The sequence below is a fragment of the Crassostrea angulata genome, chromosome 2, assembly GCF_025612915.1.
Source record: "Crassostrea angulata isolate pt1a10 chromosome 2, ASM2561291v2, whole genome shotgun sequence".
NCBI lineage: Eukaryota > Metazoa > Mollusca > Bivalvia > Ostreida > Ostreidae > Magallana > Magallana angulata.
In genome coordinates this window covers 890,444-912,725 of record NC_069112.1, presented here as the reverse complement: position 1 = coordinate 912,725, position 22,282 = coordinate 890,444, and the positions used below count along the sequence as shown (strand labels likewise).

General features: G+C 34.3%; 1 protein-coding gene and 1 pseudogene across 1 annotated transcript in view; both read left to right on the top strand.

Annotated features, from left to right (window-relative positions):
• Positions 1 to 17,469, top strand: part of LOC128171377 (uncharacterized) — a 253,998-nt gene extending 236,529 nt beyond the window's left edge. The window contains exon 3 of the mRNA XM_052837160.1: positions 16,623 to 17,469. The gene's annotated coding sequence lies outside the window, so the exon portion shown is untranslated. The remainder of the gene's footprint in view (positions 1 to 16,622) is intronic.
• Positions 12,956 to 16,626, top strand: LOC128171444 (uncharacterized; annotated as a pseudogene).
• Positions 17,470 to 22,282: the final 4,813 nt, after the last annotated feature.

Below are 22,282 nucleotides of genomic sequence, written 5' to 3'. Positions count from 1 at the left end.
GTTAGAATGGGAAGTACATTTTGTTCTTTCTCCCTTTCATATTGCAGTCAAACGGACTTCCACGTAACCATGTGCAATTTGTACATGAATTTTCAAATAATCTCAACAAGAAAAGCGCGCATAACGTGCACAATGGGGTTTAAATAAAGCATGCGCAGCTATGGTACACGCCGGACAAAGTTTATGAACAAATCGTATTCCATTTAAAACCTTTATTACTGAATGACCAAAATGTATAATGTGCGAGATTCAAATGAAACAATTTTTTATAATTTCATATAATTATGAATATTTGTAGAACGTTTCCATTTACGAAGACTTTAGTAACCGCTTGTTTTGTGATAGGATTGTTAAGTGATTGAAAGGAACAGATACATTTTGTGTCTTAAAAATAGTTAAGTTCTGGGGTTTAAAATTGCTATATCTCTATTTCCTCCTCGCTATATTCTCAAATGCATTCTGAGCGGTCTATCTAGTGCTCTGCGTTGAAATTATGCAAAACAAACTGCTGAGTTCAAATACATCAAGGTCAACTAACGGGTTTCTCTATAAATCTGGTCAGCGCATTATCAACTTGCGCTGACCACACCCCCTGCTGATTTGCTTGTTTCTTCTCCCTCCCTTCTCGCATCTCGCTCACCGAGTAGAAGTATTACAACTACTGTTATGCCCAATAATAATACTGTATGTTATGTGCTCCTTTAAACAAGTCGATTGACATCCACTCAGTTATGTAATCGTAAATGGATTGCTCTCCACGGCTTCGGTACACTGATTTAAATCATTAAAAATTCAAAGTACCATTGTCATCGAACAAATTTAAATTTATGAAATCATGGGTTATCATATATCATGATGCCCGTGAATTATGCAAATAATGACCCCCCCCCCCATTATTTGCTTTATAATTATTAATTACCTGACTATTGCTTCTACAGAACATATAATACATAGCCTATGAACGTTATTAACAGTACAATTTAAACCTAATTATTTTCTTTTCCACGTTCAAGCTTATAATTATGCGATACTTTCCTGTAATAACTTGAAATGATTTAATTGTCAATAACACTAATGTATTAAAAAAGGTTTAATATGCGCATTCCATTTGCAGCGAAAATTGTTTTTTTTTCAATTGATACGTGTTTCCAACGGAATAATTTTGTTTAGGCAGGCAAGCCTTTTGAGAGCAATTACTTTAGTATATTAATAAATCATTTTGAATTGTGTTTAATAACTACAAAATCAGATCATTAAAATTTTAACGGTATAGCTAATCGATGTCGAAGGACTGTATATAGTCTTCATATTCGACACAAAACTGGCTTATATGAACTAATCAATGCATATTTTCCTTATAAATGGATGTAGTTCACACTGCTCAACGCATAATCGGAAGATTTCTCGCAACTCAAGAATTCGGTATTCCTTTTCATGTGTTTATATATTGTTTTGACGCATTAACAACATGCTGTAGATCTCAATTAAGATACAATTTATCTTTGCCTGCTGATTAAAAAGACTGATAAATTTATGTAAATACTCAATCCCTTGTCAAAGAAAAAAATGTGGGAGCGTGTAATTGGTTGTAAACTAGAATGACCTTATTCATTGAGGTGTTTATTATCCCGTTTTCCTTCATTAATTTATCAATTATCATGATTATTAGAATACAATGTTCATCAACTAGTTTGAGCGTTTTATCGCACTTGAGCGCGGATCTTGATATCTTAATACATGTATAAATCTTATCGGCCGTCAATGACTTTGTGTTCATATAAGAAAATATAAACATGGGTATAGGTTAATTTCTTTAATTTCCTCGGGGCGTAGCCAGTTCCAAAAAAGTCCGAAGGACCTTCCATTTTTGCCTATATTTTTGTAATGTTCATCTTATAAGTGCTATAAGACGTATGTCGAAATTGAATTGATAGAGTAAGATGCACGCTCCGACCGAAATTATCACCTCATAATATTACTATCATGTATAAGCAATTGTATGATCAAATAATTTTAAAAATAGTCATCGATGAAATGTATTGAACTTTACATTAAAAAATTAATTGGTGGTGTTTTCACAGACAAATGCACTGGAAAGTGGAAATATTTAAAGTTATCTCAAATACAATTTAGAATAGGATTGTGGAAATAAGGTTTTAAGTCAGAATATTCATTGCAGCAATAATGACGTCTAGAATCTACCTTTTTGTAGTTTCGTGTGATTATCAATAGTGTCGAGTTTTTCTCCGGTCTAATATTACATCAACCTGTACCCTATTCTGTAGGATTTATAAAACTCTTTGACCTGTACGAATAACGGATTTAACTTTCTCCTTTATTTTGGTTTGTCTATACAAAACATTTCTTATTGTTTAGTTAATATTTTAGAAGAGCAGGACATTTCTTTTTCGTCGAGCTAGCCAATTTTCATTTGGTAAAATAGCTTTTTATATTTTTTTCACACAGCCGTTTAAGCAGATCGTTTATTAATCAGAAACATGTTTAAGTATTAATTTAGCCAGATGATCAATCCTATCGGCAGACTTAAATTGTTAGAACTCGTAGCTAATTATTTTGCACGTTCTTAAAAACTGAAATAAGATATCACATCAAATAATCAAGAACAACAGACAGATCGAAAGGTCACAGCATGGGGGCATTTGCAGCTCGTACAATTATTCAACAGGACCCTGTAAAAAACGGCACCTTGCAGATTCAAAGTGGCTCGACTTTTATCACGGGCATATTTGCATTTTGGACGGTGGTGGTGAGATGGGAGGAGGGTGTGGGGGGGGGGGCTAACACACACAAGGTGTCAAGTAGTGGGGGGGGGTGAGCTAACACACACAAGGTGTCAGCGGGTGATCCAGGAATTCTGCTTTAACAATGTTAACGATAACTTTGATTGCATGCAATAAAACACGTCATGCTAAGGAAACTTTTTCTTTGAAACGTTGAACTTACAAAATTTATTCATGTAAATAGGGCAAACATCACATTACGGCGCATGCTTAACAATGTATCTGCGTTGTTCATTCGTAGTTATTTTATGTTTAAATAATCTTTATGTTATTTAAAAAAGAAAAAAAAACCCGTTCAGATAAAACTAAACTATGTGCGTTGCATCGTATTTTGTTTTCAATATTAATCGTGTATTATCTCGAATTTTTTTTTTCTGGAATGTTCGCTACAACTTCTTTTTGCTGAGCATATATCCCGCTATTACTATAGTTCAACTATTTTTAAAACTTTATTATTTTTTAAAATCATTTTTGTCGTTTGTATGTTTCTTCCGCATAAAAAGAGAACCATAGATAATATTTCTGTAATTTACAGAAGATCCGTGCATTACTCAGAGATGTACAAGTTATCTCCCGTAACTTCTTCGTGATGAGGAATGGGGGTCCGATTTTTAGTGTACATTCGCAGAGAAATTAAGGCATTCGAGGGTAAAGGAATAGTATATAACACTAAAGGAGACTTTGAAGTTTTGTATAAAATAATTCTTATCCATGGGAAAATTCTTAAATTTGAATAATCAAACAGAATGTCCACTTACCCTTCACTGGCGGTACTTTCTTCTTCCGTTTCCATGATTTCTGATTGGCGCCACTGACCGAACTGACCCTGCGTTATCAGTACCGGTGATACTTAATGCAAAGCTGACGTCATAATGAGATACAAAGCGTCCACAGTCTTACAAACTCGATTTTTGTTCAGTATTACGATATTCTGTAATATAGTTTCCCACCCCTTGCTATCTTACAAGTTCTCGTAATATAAATTCATTACGAAAATTCGTAATTTAAGGTCTATATTATTTTATTTTGTAATATTACAACTTTTCGTAATATTATCATTTTAAGTAATATTACGATTTTTCATAATGGACTGGACTGTTGTATGATATCAATATAGGGATACATTGTCTTGAGTCAAATGAGATATTAGGTGGGTTTTTTTTTTCAATTTGTGTTCCCATATCTGCTCCCTCAGAATAGAAAAGCCTTATTCAATTTTAAACATTTGAAATGTTATAAGTTTTAAACGATTATAACTAAGTCTATAATTTGTAATTGTCTTGGTCACATTTCCCCCAATTATAATTCATTCAGCTCTGTGAACGAGCTATAGAAAGAGAAATAAAAATATTCCATCAAAATATTCTCTGGCCTAAAACATCAAATATGTAATGTACATGTACTGAACAAGTACATACAATTTAGTTATATTTGAAAAAAGAATTAATCCATCGGGAGGGGGTGGGGGGAATAGTCATGTAGATATTGCCTCATAAATACTATATCATTATGATACATTTCTTGTAATATTTTGTAAAGGTTTTCTTTACTTTTTTGTCCCCTGCTTCAAAAGAGCCCTGGGGTTCAGTTCGTTCCGTTCAAATTTTCTTTTTTTATATTTGAATTTAAATAAGGGTATCGCCTTCCAACATAAATTGGGACCCAGCACCACCTCCCTTGTTGTTACATGCCTCAATAATTGTGAGTTAACAGAAACAAAGTGATATTATTTTCTACAGAAGTTATCTCTCTTATCAGAGGGACATTCCACCTTAAATGAATTGGCCTACTATGTGCTTTAATAAAAAATCATATATTTATGCATACATATAATATTCTTTAGATTGAAGTGTGAACCTAAACATTATTTTTGTTCCGTCGATTACTTGAGTAACAGAAAGGCATAAGGCCTAAGAAAAAAAATTGTTTGTTTCCGCTTTCCCGACCGACCCTAGCTTTTACCCCCCGACTCAAAACTTTTTTTTAAAGGATTTTTGATGGAAAATCTTTTAGTTTCGTTTTTATCCAATTTGGAAAATAAAAATAATCAAAATTTTGGTCACAAAAATGCTTGAAGCAGTTACTCTTCTCAAATCAGTGTAACTTAAACGTTTTGTTTCAAAATGGCTGTATGTTTCCATGTGTTGTAGATTTTATTAATGCTCTCATCATTGGCAGAGGAAGGATCTGCTATATAATATCATTTTTGTGTTTTCTTAAGACCAGCTTAATAGTCAGGAATGATATTAAAAGTATTTCTCATTTTATACCATTTATACCATACCAGTATCTAACCGGCATGTATGGATACTGCAATATTAAAGGGAAAAAACATATTTGAAAAAATAAAAAAATTCCGACCAACCGACCTTACTTTTTTTCATCATGAAAGAGTGAAAGCGGAAACAAACTATTTTTTTTTGTTAGGCCTAAACCAGTGTTTTATTCAGAGCATTGTATACGTTGTATGCATGTATGTAAACCAAGCCGGAATAGATTGTGGGACGTCAAAATAATTTATTTTCTTGGTTTTCAATACAAAAGAGTTCTACATCATGTCAGCCTCCTGTAAATACAATTTTTCACTTCAAACGTGCATTATAGCTTAATTATGTAGTTTATTTTCAAAACAGCATGACCATGTGTGATAATTTAAAACGCTTTATTAATATAAATAAAATGCATTTTTGACTTTCCTTCCGCTTTAAGTATTGTACCTTGATATTTCAAATACTCGGATATCTCAAAGTTTTAAACAGTCCCATCTAGTTCGAGATAACGAAGTTTGACTGTTTTTTATACGAACTCTTTTAAAAACAGGCAAAAATACAGACGTTATCAGTTTCAGAGAGCAGTGATACGGAATCTGAAAACCACAGTGTGGTGATCCGGAAAATCAGACCAAACTCTGTAAAATTAACGGGATATCATCAAGTACTAGAATGTAACAGTTGATGGTCTCTTTACAGGTTCCCAGGCTGTGTCTGACTGTGCTGTGTACTGAAAGATCAAAGAGAGAATACATGTGGTATAGTATTCATGTAATATCATCATGTTCATGTAGCTATACTATGTATTTTTAGGTCACCTGAGTCACTCAGGAGACCCATTGCTATCTCACGTTTGTCGTCGTGTGTCATTTGTAGACATTTTAGTATACATCTTTTAAATGGGTATAAGGGCAGTGGTCATTGTGTTAGTCCTGGGGTAAGAACTGTTGCCCGAAACCATAGGCGGAGGTCAACGGATGTGTGAAATGTATTTTGATAGCAATTATAGTCTGTTCTTTACATGGGGTAAAGACACAACTGCATTTTATCCATGTTTTATAACCACATTATAAAAAGTTACATTCTGTATTTCATAGGTGAATTGTAAATAAGAACATACTGAAGATATGTGTCACATTTGAAAAACAGTGTTTCAATAGAATCAGACAGAAGGCAAATCCTGTGTCGGCCCTCATTTCTATAACTAAGTTATGGTGATGTGTGTGTGGAGAGAGAGAGAGAGAGAGAGAGAGAGAGAGAGAGAGATTACATGTCTAAGAGAAATAGCAGTGTGCGAAATTAACGGTAGACAGATAGACAAAATCTATAGAAAATACGCCCGGTCTATAGTAACTCGAATATTTGTAGACCAACTTGTCTATTAGAACGAACGCAGCCTATCGTCTAGTCGATTGAACGTTTTACTCAATACCTTTTTAAATACACTGCGATAAGAAGCAGAATGTATAAATTGCCATGTGCTATTTAAAAGTAAAAAACAATATTCAGAGCATGTCATTTTTTGACAAACTGATGTATTCACAAGGTGCTAGACCTTGGAAAAAACCACCATTCTAGTTTTCGCATTCGTGAACCCAGACTGCACACCTGGGCCCGGTTTTTCGAAAGGTGGTTAAATTTAACACTGTGTTAAGGATAACGACATGTTAAATCCTAATCAAGTGATTAGCTAACGCAGTGGTTAAATTCTGTTGATCAAAAGCAATTTAACGCATTGGTTAGCTAACACTGTGTTAACCGAGTTAACCACTTGGTAATCACTTGGTTACCCATAATTCATCTCTACTTCCTATATATGAAGAAAAAAGAAGATTTTGCTTTGGGATTTCAATAAGTTTGAATTTAGTGAAATATTATTGATATAATTATATGTTGAACATCTATATCATTTCCAGGGTTCCGATCCTATATAGTATGCAATTTTCCAAATTAATCCTTTCTTTTCTTGTTGTCTATATAACACCGTTAAAGTACAATGTAATAGCTTCAAAATACCATTATAAATTCCTTTCAATGTGTACCGGTAAATCAATTAGGTACATGTATCATAAAATACAGTTCAAAGGCTCAACAAATTTTCTAATTAATTTATAGGGTTTAACTTACACTCATATTCTATGAAAAGACAATTTGTCTTGGAATAAGAAAGCTTATGCAATTTTTAGAAAAAGTATACTGCATATTGCCAATTTCATTGAGGTTTGAGAAATATATGGTCATTTAAGTGAACCCACCATTTCCACTTTACTCTATTTAACATAGATTCATATGGATCTTCTTCAGCAAAACATCTTTACTTAATATTTAAGAGGTCAATTGTTGTTCAACCTCTTTTAATAGGAAACCTTATTCAATACTGCATATATCTACATGATATTATCATTCTAAAAGCACCACATCACTTAGAAATACCCTTGCATGCATACCCTCCTCCTATGTATTGATTTTCATAAAAAGCAGTGGTTTGAAATCTTTCACCTAATATTATGAAACTTGTGGCAATTTCCTAGTGTCAATTCTCACACATATTTGAAAACATGTATCACCGACACTAAACATTGACCTATTTTGAAAATTGGATGAATTGTAGCATTTTAGAGACAAACATCCATGCCGTCCCGCATGTGATTTCTTGTTTAAATTTCTTAAAAAGCAAGCTTAACAATCATATTTAATAAAAATCTACTCCCTTTCCAACCATGATAAAATAAATAATGTCTGCCTTAATTTTATTACAATAAAATTCAAACACACCCGGGTAGCTGGAGACAGATAAGAAATCCAAGAAAAATGTTCAAATTTTACATGTTTTTCTGTTAAATGCATAAATACAATACAAAGATAAAAATATGGTTGCTTCTTGTTCATTTCAAAAGTAGTTATTATAGCAGATGTTATTTTAATTTATGTAAAATGTACATTTTCATATCCTACATGCAATTTAAATTGAGACAATTGGAAGGAATGGGTGATTTTTCAACTATATATATGTAAAATTTCACCTTTGGACAGGAAGGAGCTAAAAACTTGAATTTTTTTTTTTACATTTTGTATTCAATGATAACTGCATTTGTCTTCATGTAAACTTTGAAAGAAAAATATGCCTTAAATAAAAGGATAAGAGGCTTACTAGTATTAAATGCATATTTTTATACCAGGACAGTATAGACAAAAACATACAAAATAAATGTATTAAATATTTAATCTATCATGGATAATTAAAGACAACAATTTGTCATTAAAAACACAACAAAATAACATTTACACCTAAAAGCTGTGATAAACAAAAACTGAGTCATCTATATGTAACATTCTGTGTATACTTAATGTTTATTTATTCGGTATTTCATATTTGGATGAAAATCTCTATTATATTATAAAAGTACAAATATAAAGTAATCAACATACTCTTTTACATGAGAGAGAGAGAGAGAAAGAGAGAGAGAGAGAGAGAGAGAGAGAGAGAGAGAGAGAGAGAGAATAAACATAGATTGAAGGTACATGTTTGAGAGTAAGCAGTAATTAATATAGTAAATGTAGATTTTACGAGTTTGAGAAAAGGTTAATAAAGCAACTAAGAAAAAAATCAGACACTATGTTTACATAAATAAACCAAAAAATATGGATCAACATATAATTATACCCCCGCTCCAAAGGAGAGGGGGTATACTGTTTTACCCTTGTGTGTCTGTCCGTCTGTCTGTCTGTCTGTCCGTCTGTCTGTCTGTCTGTCTGTCCGTCCGTAACAAAAATTTCTGTCACATTTATCTCAGCAACAATTTATCGCAGATGCTTGAAATTTTTACACAGTGTTTGTTAAGGCATGCCATATCATGGGAAATATTTTTGTACCAATCAAACGTCAACTTCCTGTTAAATGACGACTTTGCTTATTTTTTAACCAAAATTTTCGTCAAAGATTTCTCAGCAACTATTTATCGCAGATGCTTGAAATTTTTACACAATGTTTGTTTAGGCATGCCATATTATGGGATATATTTCTGTACCAATCAGACGTCAACTTATTGTTAAATGACGACTTTGTTTATTTTTAGCCAAAATTTTCAAACAAATTTTCCTCAAAGATTTCTCAGCAGCTATTAATCGCAGATGCTTGGAATTTTAACACACTATTTAATTAGGCATGCCATATTATGGGATATATTTCTGTACCAATCGGATGCCAGCTTTCTGTTAAATGTCGACTTTGCTTATTTTGCATATTTACATCAGAGCGGGGGGTATCACTAGTGAGCATTGGCTCACAGATATCTTGTGAAGCATTGTATCATATAAATGTATGTAATATTAAATCCCGCAATTGGGCGGGATATCATCAAGTACTAGAATGTAACAGTTGATGGTCTCATTACAGGTTCCCAGGTTGTTTCTGGCTGTGCTGTTGACTGAAAGATCAATGAGAGAATATATGTGGTATAGTATTCATGTAATATCACCATGTTCATGTAGCTATACTCTGTATTTTTAGGTCACCTGAGTCACTCAGGAGACCCATTGCTATCTCACGTTTGTCGTCGTGTGTCATTCATAGACATTTTAGTATACATCTCTTAAATGGGTATGAGGGCAGTAGTCATTGTGTTAGTCCTGGGGTAAGAACTGTTGCCCTAGACCATAGGCTGAGGTCAACATCAATTTCTTACCCAGGAACTGACAATATAACTATTGCCCACATTCCCATTTGATTATTGATGTGTTAGACGAGGAGAAACATACCTTTGTGGTAATATCAGGGCTAATTTATCTAGGGGGGGGGGCAGTAAAAAATCAACCAGGGTTAAGGGAATAGCAAAGCATGGGACATAAACCAGTAATTAACATGTATACACTGGTGGGTTCCCATTATGCACAAATTTGAGGATTAGGTGTGAATTGTATTTTGATAGCAATTAAAGAAAGTAATAATGAGAGAGAGAGAGAGAGAGAGAGAGATTACATGTCTAAGAAAAGATACATATGTTTAACAGAGTAAGTAAGTCAGAGAAAAGAGAGGAGAGAGAGAGATATTACATGTCTGAGAGAATAAGTAAGATGTACATGTTTACATGGATAAGAGTAAGTTTCAGAGAGAGAGAGAAAGAGAGAGAGAGCAAACAGACATGTTATACAGAGCAATAAATATTAAATGATAGATATGGAACATCAAGAGTAAGGGAGTAAGAGACAAAGTTTAGTTGAGTTCATCTGAAAGAGAGAGAGAGAGAAGAGAGGGATGATAGAAAACAAGATTACATGTTAGAAGAGAGAGAGAGGTTTGGTAGTGAAAATGTGAGGGATAGAGAGAACAGATAGAAAGCAAGAGAACAGATTTAATGAGAGATAAGAAGTACATGTTTAGCTGTAAAATCATGAGATAGTGAAAGAAAGTAATAATAAAAGAAAGAAATTGATTACATGTCTGAGAGAAATAGAATGATGCATATGTTTAACAGAGTAAGTCAGAGAAGAGAGAGAGAGAGAGAGAGAGAGAGAGGAGAGAGAGAGAGAGAGAGAATGTCTGAGAAAAATAGTTAGATGCACATGTTTACATACTAAGTCTGTGAGTAAGAAACAGAGACTACAGGTCTGAGAGAATAAGATGCACATGTTTACATGTATAAGAGTAAGTATCTGAGAGAGAGAGAGAGAGAGAGAGAGAGAGAGAGAGAGACTACATGTCTGAGAGAATAAGATGCACATGTTTACATGTATAAGAGTAAGTCACAAGAGAAAGAGAGAGAGAGAGAGAGAGACTACATGTCTTCAGGAGAGAATAAGATGCACATGTTTACATGTATAAGAGTAAGTCACAAGAGAGAGAGAGAGAGAGAGAGACTACATGTCTGAGAGAATAAGATGCACATGTTTACATGTATAAGAGTAAGTCACAAGAAAGAGAGAGAGAGAGAAAGAAAGACTACATGTCTGAGAGAATAAGTAACAGGGCTCGACATTAACGCTTGTCCGCTTGTCCGGTACCAGTTAAAAAAATATGCGGACAAGTGAATATTGCTGGCCAATTGTCCGACTGGACAAGTGCATTTTTTATGTAAAGAAATCTCCAAAAGAAAGTTTAGTGATAAGTTTATCGATTAGTTATTTTGAATTTCGATCCCGACATCAAATTGCAATGCAATTGAGTTACTCTTGATCGGGATTGAAGTTCACTAATTTCAAACAACTTTCAAGGTGTGGATCTTAGTTCTTACAAAGTACCAAACACATATGTTAAGAAAAAGAAAGGAAGAAAAGGTAGCAAAGATAAAGGATTATGGAAAGAAATGTAACTTATTTTAGGTTTCATTCATCATTGATAGACTATGATGACTTTCCATGTTTAGTTTAAAAAACAGCTGAGAAATCAATATAACAGTTACATGTATTTTTAAACCTGATGCTAAATTTAAAATGTCTTGTAATTTGCCATGACAAAGCTACAGCTGACAATTCATGTTTAATGTTACAGTATATGGAACAAATACATGTACATATAGGAAAGACACTTTAAGTTTCCATTTAAAAAGTCGGGTTATTAATTATAGCTAGAGTAATCAATAAATGATTTTATTTTAGTAATAGAGTACTGTAGTTTTCAAGTTGACAATATTTGATCTTTAATATTGAAAATTTTTCAGACAAGTGAAGTTGAAGTTCGGACAAGTAAATGTTTTGGTCACTTGTCCGAATTGACAAGTAGGAAAAAAAGTTAATGTAGAGCCCTGAGTAAGATGCACATGTGTACATGTAAAAGAGTAAGTATCTGAGAGAGAATGAGAGAGAGAGAGAGAGAGAGAGAGAGGAGAGAGAGAGAGAGACTACATGTCTGAGAGAATAAGTAAGATGCACATGTTTACATAAAAGATAGAAAGTGTTTACATGTTTATTTATGAAATAATGAAAGACAGAGGCTTAGAGAAAGAATGTAAAATTAGAGATAGTGAATGAAGGAGTAATAATGTGAGAGAGAGAGAGAGAGAGAGACAAACACAGAGAGAGAGAGAGATTACATGTCTAAGAGAAATAGAAAGATGCATATGTTTAACAGAGAGTAACTCAGAGAGAAAAAGAGAGAGGAATTACAATAGTAAGATGCACATGTTTATAAGAATAGGTCAGAGAGAGAGAGAGAGAGAGAGAGAGATTACATCTTTGAGAGTAAGATATATTTAGTACATGTACATGTTTAATGGAGTTTGTCTGAAAGACAGAAATAGAGAGCAAAAATACGCGTTTAGAAGAGAAATCTGAGGAGACAGAGAAAAAGCATGTGTTAGAAAAAAAAAATCAGAGAGAGAGGAGGAATAAGATCGATCGATCGATCGATCGATCGAGTGAGAGAGAGAGAGAGAGAGAGAGAGAGAGAGAGAGAGAGAGGCCAAGAGTGCATGTTTAGTATTGAAATTGTGAGAAACAGAGATTGAGAGAAAGAAATAGAAAGAGCAGGAGTACATGTTAGGTAAATTGAGACAGAAAATACCCGGTAATTGAATTAACTTAATTGTGATGTGTACTCTACATCTTATTTTTTTTTTCTCTCTGACTTTGTCTGCTAGATAATCATATAGTACACTTTTTCAATTATGTACACATCCAAGAGAGGGAAACAGAGATAAAGAAATGTAGGGATAAAGAGAGAGAGAGAGAGAGAGAGAGAGCACCTCTTTCTCACTCAGCAATCTTATGTTGTATTTTTCTACTGGTTGAGTGTCTCTATAATCAGAACCAGAATAATAGACCGTCAATTATCCAAGTAGAGAAAATATATTAATCTTTAAAAAACCCAAATATATTTCTTTTAAAATTTGACATTGAATGTTTATACAAACAATAATAATCCTAAAACTCTTTATTTTCATTGAACAGGTTATGACCCAGACCGCCCACATCATGGACACAGCAAGCTCCCAATACATCACAGCAAGCTCCCAATACATCACAGCAAGCTCCCCATACGGAGTAAATCAGTGTTCTAAGTGTCCGGGGGACACAGCGTACCATTGTGTATCGTGTCCATGTGATCTGTGTCCCCAGTGTAAAGAGAACCATGTAAAAGATCTCCAAACAATAGACCATGATGTTGTGTCACACCGTGATAAAATCAACTACATCCCAACACAAGAGATCTGTGTGAGACATCCTAGCCATGTTAATACAAAGTACTGTGAACCCTGTCAAGTTCCTGTCTGTTTCCACTGCAGAAAACATAGAAATCACAAGAAGATAAATGTTACAACAGCCTATAAAACAAAGCGACAACAACACAGAGGAACCATTCACACCATCAGAAGTGAGGCTCTCTTTTACAGACCTGTTCTCCTGCCACGAATCAAAGCTGATGTCAAAACCTGTCACACAGAATTCTCCCCCCTTCAATCAGAGATGTTAACAAAGGCCCAGAAACTGAAGGATCTCATTGACTATGTGGTATATGATCTATTGAACAATGTGTTATGTTACTTTGATTTCAAACACAGATGTAAAAAACAGAAAATAGAAATGATCAGACATATTGTCAGACTAAGGAGATATGAACACAGATATGTACAGCCAGCATTCACATTCAGTGCGCTACAATTCCTCTCCTTCACAAAGACAGCCCTCCCCCAGATACATCTTACACTCCACACCAGCCAGCTCTCCATGACTGAGTCACTCAACAAGGAGGATGTGATGGAGTCACTGAGTGCAATCCAAATCACAGAGAGAGGAAACCGACGCGTAGGAAACCAGTGTCTGCTGAAACTGACGTCTGGTGCTGAGCTCCATCAATCTCTCACAGTGACAGGTGTTGATCGTTGTTTTCACATTTCCTGTGTGACATCAGACCGGGTCTGGGTCAGTGATTATAACAATCTTATGTTGACAGACACAACAGGTGTCCCTCTACATCGTGTGGAGGATTCATTGAGTGGTTATATTGTAGGATTCCACACAGTGAACAGTGAGAGTGAACTGATTTATATAGATAGGAATTATGACATCAACAAACTGTCAAAGGATATGAAAACAACCACCACATTTATAGAGAGAACAGACTCTACATGGAGACCACGGTGTGTGTACTGGTCCCCGTCCACTGGGGATCTACTGGTCGGGATGTATAACTATGATACATGGACAGGCAAGGTAACCCGGTACAACCAGAGTGGACAACTCACACAAACCATACAGTACCACAACACAGGACGGGGACTGTATGGTGATCCTCGCTATATAACAGAGAACAACAATGGGAATGTCGTGGTGTCTGACTTTATGTCTGGTACTGTAGTGGTGACAGAGCGTGGAGGAAGACATCGTTTCTCCTACACAGGACCTCCATCAGGATCACGACTATGGCCACGTGGAATCTGTACTGACGCGCTGTCACACATCCTGGTGTGTGATCTCAGTACCAACACAGTACAGATGATAAATAAGGACGGTCAGTTCCTGTCACATCTACTGACACAATCACAAGAGATGGGTGTACCATGCAGCCTGAGTTATGATGTCAACACTCACCGTCTCTGGGTCGGATCACCGTGGAACAACAACAAGGTGTATGTCTACAGGTATATCACCAGACAGCACGCTCTGACAGGTAAGTCTGAGTCATTATCATTCACATTAATTAGATATAGATAACTAAGACACACAGTCCGTGTTAATTATCAGTCAATAAGATACATGTAAGACATGTTTATCTGTGTGATTGTTTGTCAATATAAACAACTCATTGTTACAGGGTTAGCTGTATCTACCAGTCATTGGGATTCAGTGTTTATCTAAAATAAACAGAAATTAGATACATTATTTTATTAATTAAATGTACAGTTACATGTCATTGTATTTAGTGAATAGAGATAGCAGGTTGCTGTATTTAATTATGAAATATATAGAGTGACTCATGTATTTGTAATCAGTTATTTTGTGACATGTTAATTGACTTAATTCAATGATTTAGATAAATATTAAAGAAAGTGTCATGGTAATCAGTTTAAAGTTTTAATTAGTAGATGTAGCTCTATCATTACATACACTGTATGTAATTAATTAACAGCTAATTAATGACTTGTTGTAGATGAACACAGACCCCGTCCTGATGGAGACACTCGATACACGACACCTCGTCACAACAACTCATCAACTAAACAAAGGTAAAACTCACTGACGCATGTATTTGTTGTTTTGTTACATGTTAATTGACTTAATTTAATTAATTAGACAAATAATAGACCAAGTGTCATGGTAATCCGTTTGAAGTTTTAATTTGTAGATGTAGCTCTATCATTACATATAATGTATGGAATGGATTAATTAACAGCTAATTAATGCCTTGTTGTAGATGAACACAGACCCCGTCCTGATGAGGACGCCATGTCCAGCTCAACACCAGCCATATAATGGAGATAGCTGGGATATTGACAGGTTGTAAATGTTTCTGTACAAATCTAGTCTGCTCTCAAAACCACACATGTTGTTTGTCACTTTGTTCAACATCTGCAGCTGAAATTGAGCTGTGTATAATTCACATGGACTGTAATACTGACTCCTGTTTATTTCACACTTTGTGATCATCCAAACATGGCTGTCTGTTGCTGAGTGAGAAACATCATGTTATACAAGTTTTAATTTCTGAATGTGGAATATTATAAAAGAGATACCCACATGAAAATCTATAATAACTGAACCATTAAAAATTGTAAATGTCAGATCTTAATCAATTTGAAAATGTATCTTGTTTTGCTAATTGTGCCATTATTATACCCCACGTAATGGAATTGTTAGAGAATAATGACTTCGACCTATCTCAGTCAGTCCTGGATTTTAAGCAAAACTTATATTCAACAGCTGCACAGAATTTTATGAAACTTCTAAGGTATTTAGGACACAACGTGTAGATGTGCTAATTATTGGAGAGTTCCGTTTCATTTATCTTTCTGGGAATTTTAGCCCCATTGAACTTAGAATATTGGTCATATGTTGAATTTAGCAATGAATTTTTTGTAAGGGTGACTCTTCTCAAACAGCTGAATTGAATTTCATAAAACTTTGTAGGTAGTTAAGGCACAATGTGTTAATTTGCATGTTTCTAGGAAATTTTAATTTCAATGTTTTGTCTTGAAATTTTAAACCTTTAGAATTTAGTATGTTGTTTTTGTTTAAGACAAGTGATTATATATGTGCATAATTGTAGAAAGTTTTGATCTGATGATGTTTTGCTAGTAATGCCCAGTATTATTTTTAGCTAACTGACCTGAAAACTCGAGTGAGCCTTCCTGATCACAATTTGTCTGTCATCTGTCTGTTTGTTTGTCTGTCCTCTGTCCGTCAACTTTTCACATTTTCAACATTTCAACTGCGTCATCGGAAAGCGGTGTAGAATGCCACCTTAATGCATACTCTGCCATTCATGATGTGTAGCGTTGTCAAGTAATGGGAGAACATGGAGTATTTGAGCTTGCTTACTTTTTCTTTCCTTCTTGTCCAAGTATTTGGTATTAATCATTTAATACAATTATAAATTAATTATTTTTGTTTCTTGCAGACAAGCTGCTTTTTAAACGCCTTCAGGGGGAGATAAAAGAAAACCTGCCCGTATTACCCATAATTCCAATGGAGTTACAGAAGCCAAATAATTACCGGTCATCAACGGACTTTGTGTTCTGTGCGTGAACTCTACATAAACAACGTTTCATGAATGGACTCTGTATCTGTGTAGGTGAACAAAAATAACACGTCATCAATGGACACTGTTGCTGGTCTCTGCGTTCTGTGTACGTGAAATTTGCACAAAAATAACGCGTCATCAATAGACTTTGTATCTGTATAGGTGAAATGCGTCATCAATAGACTCTGTGCTCTGTGTACCTAATCTCTTTATGAATAAGGCATCATCAATGGAATCGGTTTTTTTTTTTTGTGTACGTGAACTCTACTGTAATTTGTTATCATACGTTTTTTATCAATTTTATCTAAGTGTAAATTTTGTCAGTATGTAATATGTTTTACATATGTAAGCTTTTGAAATTTCTGGTATCATTCGGTGCTAGGACAGAGATGTCCATCAGAATTGTAGCCAATGTGTCACTAATTTTTTCTTTTAATTTTGATTTTTATACAAGAAATCTTGTATGGTGTACTAAACATTATTTTCAAAGGGGAATAACTCAAAATTTGTATTTTTCAGTCAGGATGAAAAAGAGTTATTCCCCTTGAGAATGAGAAACGAATTTGATGTTGTTTATCCCTGACAGTTTTATTGGTAGGATTGAATATCAGTTAATGTATTTTTACAATATATCGTGATCATTTGGAAAGAAGTGATCTGATAAGCTCTTGTGAGAATTTGATAAGTTTTAGATGGTTTTTTATACAATGTTATTTAGTTTTAATTTCAATATATTAAAGAGAAATTTCCTATCTTGAGAACTGTAGGAGGAGTTATCTGTACAATGAGGGTACCCTATATGCAATATTTTGCCAAAAATGACTAAGTTCAAAAGCTGGTATTTTTAGGTCACCTGAGTCACTCAGGTGACCTATTGCAATTGGTCTTCGTCCGTCGTCGTGCGTCTGTGCGTCGTGCGTTAACAATTTTACATTTTTAACTTCTTCTTGAAAACTACCAAGCCAATCGTTACCATTTTTGGTGTGAAGCATCTCTATGGTAAGAAGAATCTAAATTGTGAAATTCATGGCTCTACCACCCCTGGGGTGCCACGGGCGGGGCCAAATATGCAAAAAAAGCCAAATTTTCAAAAATCTTCTTCTCTACTCCCAGGCATGTGAGGAAAAAACTGGTTGCATGGTTATGATGTCCATGAAGCCCTCTACCAAAATTGTGAAATTTATGGCCCCTGGGTCAGGGGTTCTGGCTCTAGGGTGGGGCCAATATGGCCATTTAGTACAAATGTATTAAATCTTAGAAAATCTTCTTCTCTACTCCCATATATATTTGTTAAAAACTAAATGCATGATTATGATGTCCATGAGGCCCTCTATCAAAATTGTGAAATTCATGACCCCTGGGTCAGGGGTTCAGGCTCTAGGGTGGGGCCAATATGGCCAAATAGTAAAAATGTATTAAATCTTAGAAAATCTTCTTCTCTACTCCCATATATATTTGTCAAAAACTAAATGCATTGTTATGGTGTCCATGAAACCCTCTACCAAAATTTTGAAATTCATGACCCCTTTGTTAGGTGTTCAAGCTTTAGGGTGGGGCCAATATGGCCATATAGTAAAAATGTATTAAATCTTAAAAAATCTTCTCTACTCCCACACATGTGGGCAAAAAACTGAATACATGGTTATGATATCCACAATCTCCTTTACCTAAATTGTGAAATTCATGGCCCCTGGGTTAGGGGTTCAGGACATGAAGGGGGGGGGGCAATATAGTGTTAATGCATATAATGTTTAAAAATTTTCTTCTCTATTTTCACACATCTGTATAAAAAAACTGACTAATAATTATGTTTACCAGGAAGTCCTCTACTGAAATTTTAATTTTCATGTCCCCCTCAAGGATGGGTTTTGACTCTAGGGCAGGGCCAAAATGGATGTATAGATGTTAATGCATATAACGCTAAACAATTATTTTCTTTACTCCCACACACCTGAAAGGAAAACTGAATTCATTATTTTGTAGACCAGATCTTTTAGTTTTTCACCAAAATAATAGGTTTCACAGTTCTTTTTGAAATGTGGTCGTCATTACAAATTTATATTTTTTTTACTCCAGTATGAAACCTAATTAATTAGATGCATATATGAGACTCCATGACAAGTTTGTGTATGGGATATATGCTACTCAGGTGACCGTTAAGGCCAATTGGCCTCTTGTTACAATATATCGTGATCATTTGGAAAGAAGTGATCTGATAAGCTTTTGATAAGAATTTGATAAGTTTTAGATGGTTTTTTATACAATGTTATGTAGTTTTAATTTCAATATATTAATAGTTGATGTTAGTTTAATTCATTAAGTTTGAGCTGTGCATGTGTAACAATTGGTGCATCATATATTGCTTGTTGTCCTCAAAAGGTAGGTCACAATGACCCAATTAGAATTATGGTAGTTTATGGTGAAACTATTTTAGAACATGTCTATTTGAAAAAAACAAACAAACTTGTGTTTTAGAAATGATGTACCATTAATCATACCAGGAGTCATTTACTCATGTATATCAATGTGAAAGTAAGTCATGATGACCTGAATTTGTAATTAGCATGTTGTTAATCCTATGTGTTTGTTAATGGTGTTTAAGCACATTTCTCACACTGTATCTCTGTTTACCAGATAGGTAGGACAATTCATGTTAATGTCATTTTCTTTGGAGAAATATTGTACGTAAGTTTAAGCGTGATTATTATTTTTTTTTTGTTTACCCATACAATGAACGTGATGAAATACATTTGTAACGTATATATAGTATTATTTTTATTTTTTTTGTGTTTACTCGTACCATGAAAAACATAATACTTGTATACAAATGATGTTTGGGGAAATGTAGCGAGCTGTAGATAAAAGTCAATAAACTTAAAGAGACATGTCTATATTGTTTGTCTTTTTTCATAGTCAGGCAGTACTGTAATACATGGTACAAAATGAGGACACGGATTGATCAGACTTCACCATTGTTAACAGTTCAACGTTTTCAGACAATACTGTAACTTTAGGTACAAGAACTAGAGCATTATTTATTGAGGTGAACCATGTCAAGTTGAGTGTAACAATGTCCTTTTGTATTCACAATGATATGTTTTTATTACTCGCCAATAAATTAGAAATAATGATTTCCAAGTACCCAGGGTCAATTAAACCATTTATTAATATGGCAGCTTGGTTCATCCTTGAGCAGTATTATAAACACTGTTTTTCTACTATAGTTTTTTTTAGCTCACCTGAACAAAAGGTTTGAGGGAGCTTTACTGATCACCTGTTGTCCGGCGTCCGTCCGTCTGTCTGTAACTTTTTACATTTTTGACTTTCTCTAAAACCACTGGGCAAAATTTAACCAAACTTAATAAAAAGCATTCTTATGGTAAGGGAATTTTAAATTATGAAAATGAAGGGTGCAGCCCTTTTTCAAAGGGAGATAATTGAGAAACAGTGAGTATAGGGTGTGTGTCTTTCAGGCACATAGCATCCCCCCCACCTTTTTCTAGCAGGAGCAATTTTTAAAAAAAAAATGGAATTATCATGGAGTTGGTTCCCCCCAAAAAATTGATATGAATATAAGGAAATGAGGAGTGAAATTGAAATTTATAGTACGCCAGCCCCCCCCCCCCCACCCCCTACGGATTAGGATTTTGAAGATTTTTGGAAAACTGAAAATTTCCCTTTTTTTTTTGCTTGTCAAGATTTTTTGGATGAGTCTGGCCTCCCCACTTTCAAAAACGATGCTGCGTGCCTGTCTTTAAAATCTTCTTCTCAAGAACAACTGCACCTAAAATGACAAAATTCACACAAAAGCTTGCTTATATAGTGAAGATTCTAAATTATAAAAATCATGACTCTCAGACCTAAACTGGGGCTTCAGTCGCGGTTCAAAGTTTAACATTGAGACACGTAGAACAAAGAAATTTATTGTATTTGATCAAATCTGCTTTAACGAGCATTTATCATGTTACCAACTGCATGTCATATATCAATGAATTTTGTTTTTATCTTCCAATATTAATAATTCACATTCAAAATAGATACCGGTATGCCATTCAGCAATTGGAAAATTTCATGAACACTGCATTATGTATATTTTCTTGTAGATTGATGAACTAACAAGCCTTTTCAAGAAGTGGAAGAAAAAATTGAATTTTGTTCTCATCTAAATAAAGAAGATTTTCCTAAAAAGATTACTGTCATTGTTTTCTGTTAACGTTAATTCTGTATGAAGCAAATTAATTAGGACTTCAGTTTTCTTTTCAAAATATAACAGCTTATATTCTCAAATTTAGATAAAGAGAGATAAAGATTTCAAGATTATTAAATTAAGCTGCATAGTATTTTGCATGAAAATTGCATGATATTCGCATGATATACGCATGAAACATGAGGTATAATTTTCGCATGAATATTGTGCGAAATTTTAATCATATGATATTCGCATGAAAATTATGTCAAAATCGCATGAAGTTTTTGCATGAAATTCATGCGTGTTACTTTTCGTCTCTTTCTCATGCGAAGAATTCACATGAACTTCATGCGAATTTCATATGAGATTCATGCGAGCCACTTTTGCCTGTGTACACTTGGAGTTTTGATGGGCTTGATAATGTGAATGTCAGTGAAAATAATCGATCTTACCTCGTTATATCACTAAAACATCATTTAAGGAAATTGTATATAATGGAAAATTCATATTTACCGCGCGTTAATTATGTTTAAACCTATATTCAGTTCAAGATCCGCTCCTGACTTCTCATTGGCTGTCCCAAAATAAAACCGGTCAAGGTCAGTAAACATGGCGGACAAATTCAACTTTCGTTGTTGACATACACGAAAAATAACCGATATATGGACTATACTTGATATTTTTGGATTAATTTATGCCATAGACATCTACAACGTTCGAGTTCAGGTAAGAAATGCAAATGTTATTGTCATTTATTAACGATTTGAGACGAAATCGTTGCGGGAGTGAATCACTCCCGCACTTGCACCATTACGGAGATCCTATGGAGTAGTAGCCCTCTCCCAGCTTCCACAGGTACAGGTAAGTTAGAATTATATATACAACCTGCTTTACGTACAGGTAACCTAGAATTATACATACAATCTGCTATATCTACAGGTAACCTAGAATTATACATACAATCTGCTTTACGTACAGGTAACATATAATTATACATACAATCTGCTATATGTACAGGTAACCATTGTAAAGGAGGGGGGCATACATTATGACAAAATTCGTTCAAAACTAAAAATGTTTATCATAGATTGCACACTTCTGTAAAATAACAAATAAAAAATGCATGTGCCTTTCCAAACCATTAATACTATTACAAATTATTATTTCATTAAATCAATGTCATAATCAACTTTGTATACGAGTTATCAATCGAAATTTTTGAGTTAAAGTTATCAATCACCCAGAGCGAAAGTAGCGTGACAGAAAAACGTTACGGTGAGTTAATAGAGTTAATAGCTTAATGTGTGTTTGAATGTTTGTTATTATCCCCTCGCGTAACTTTTGTGCG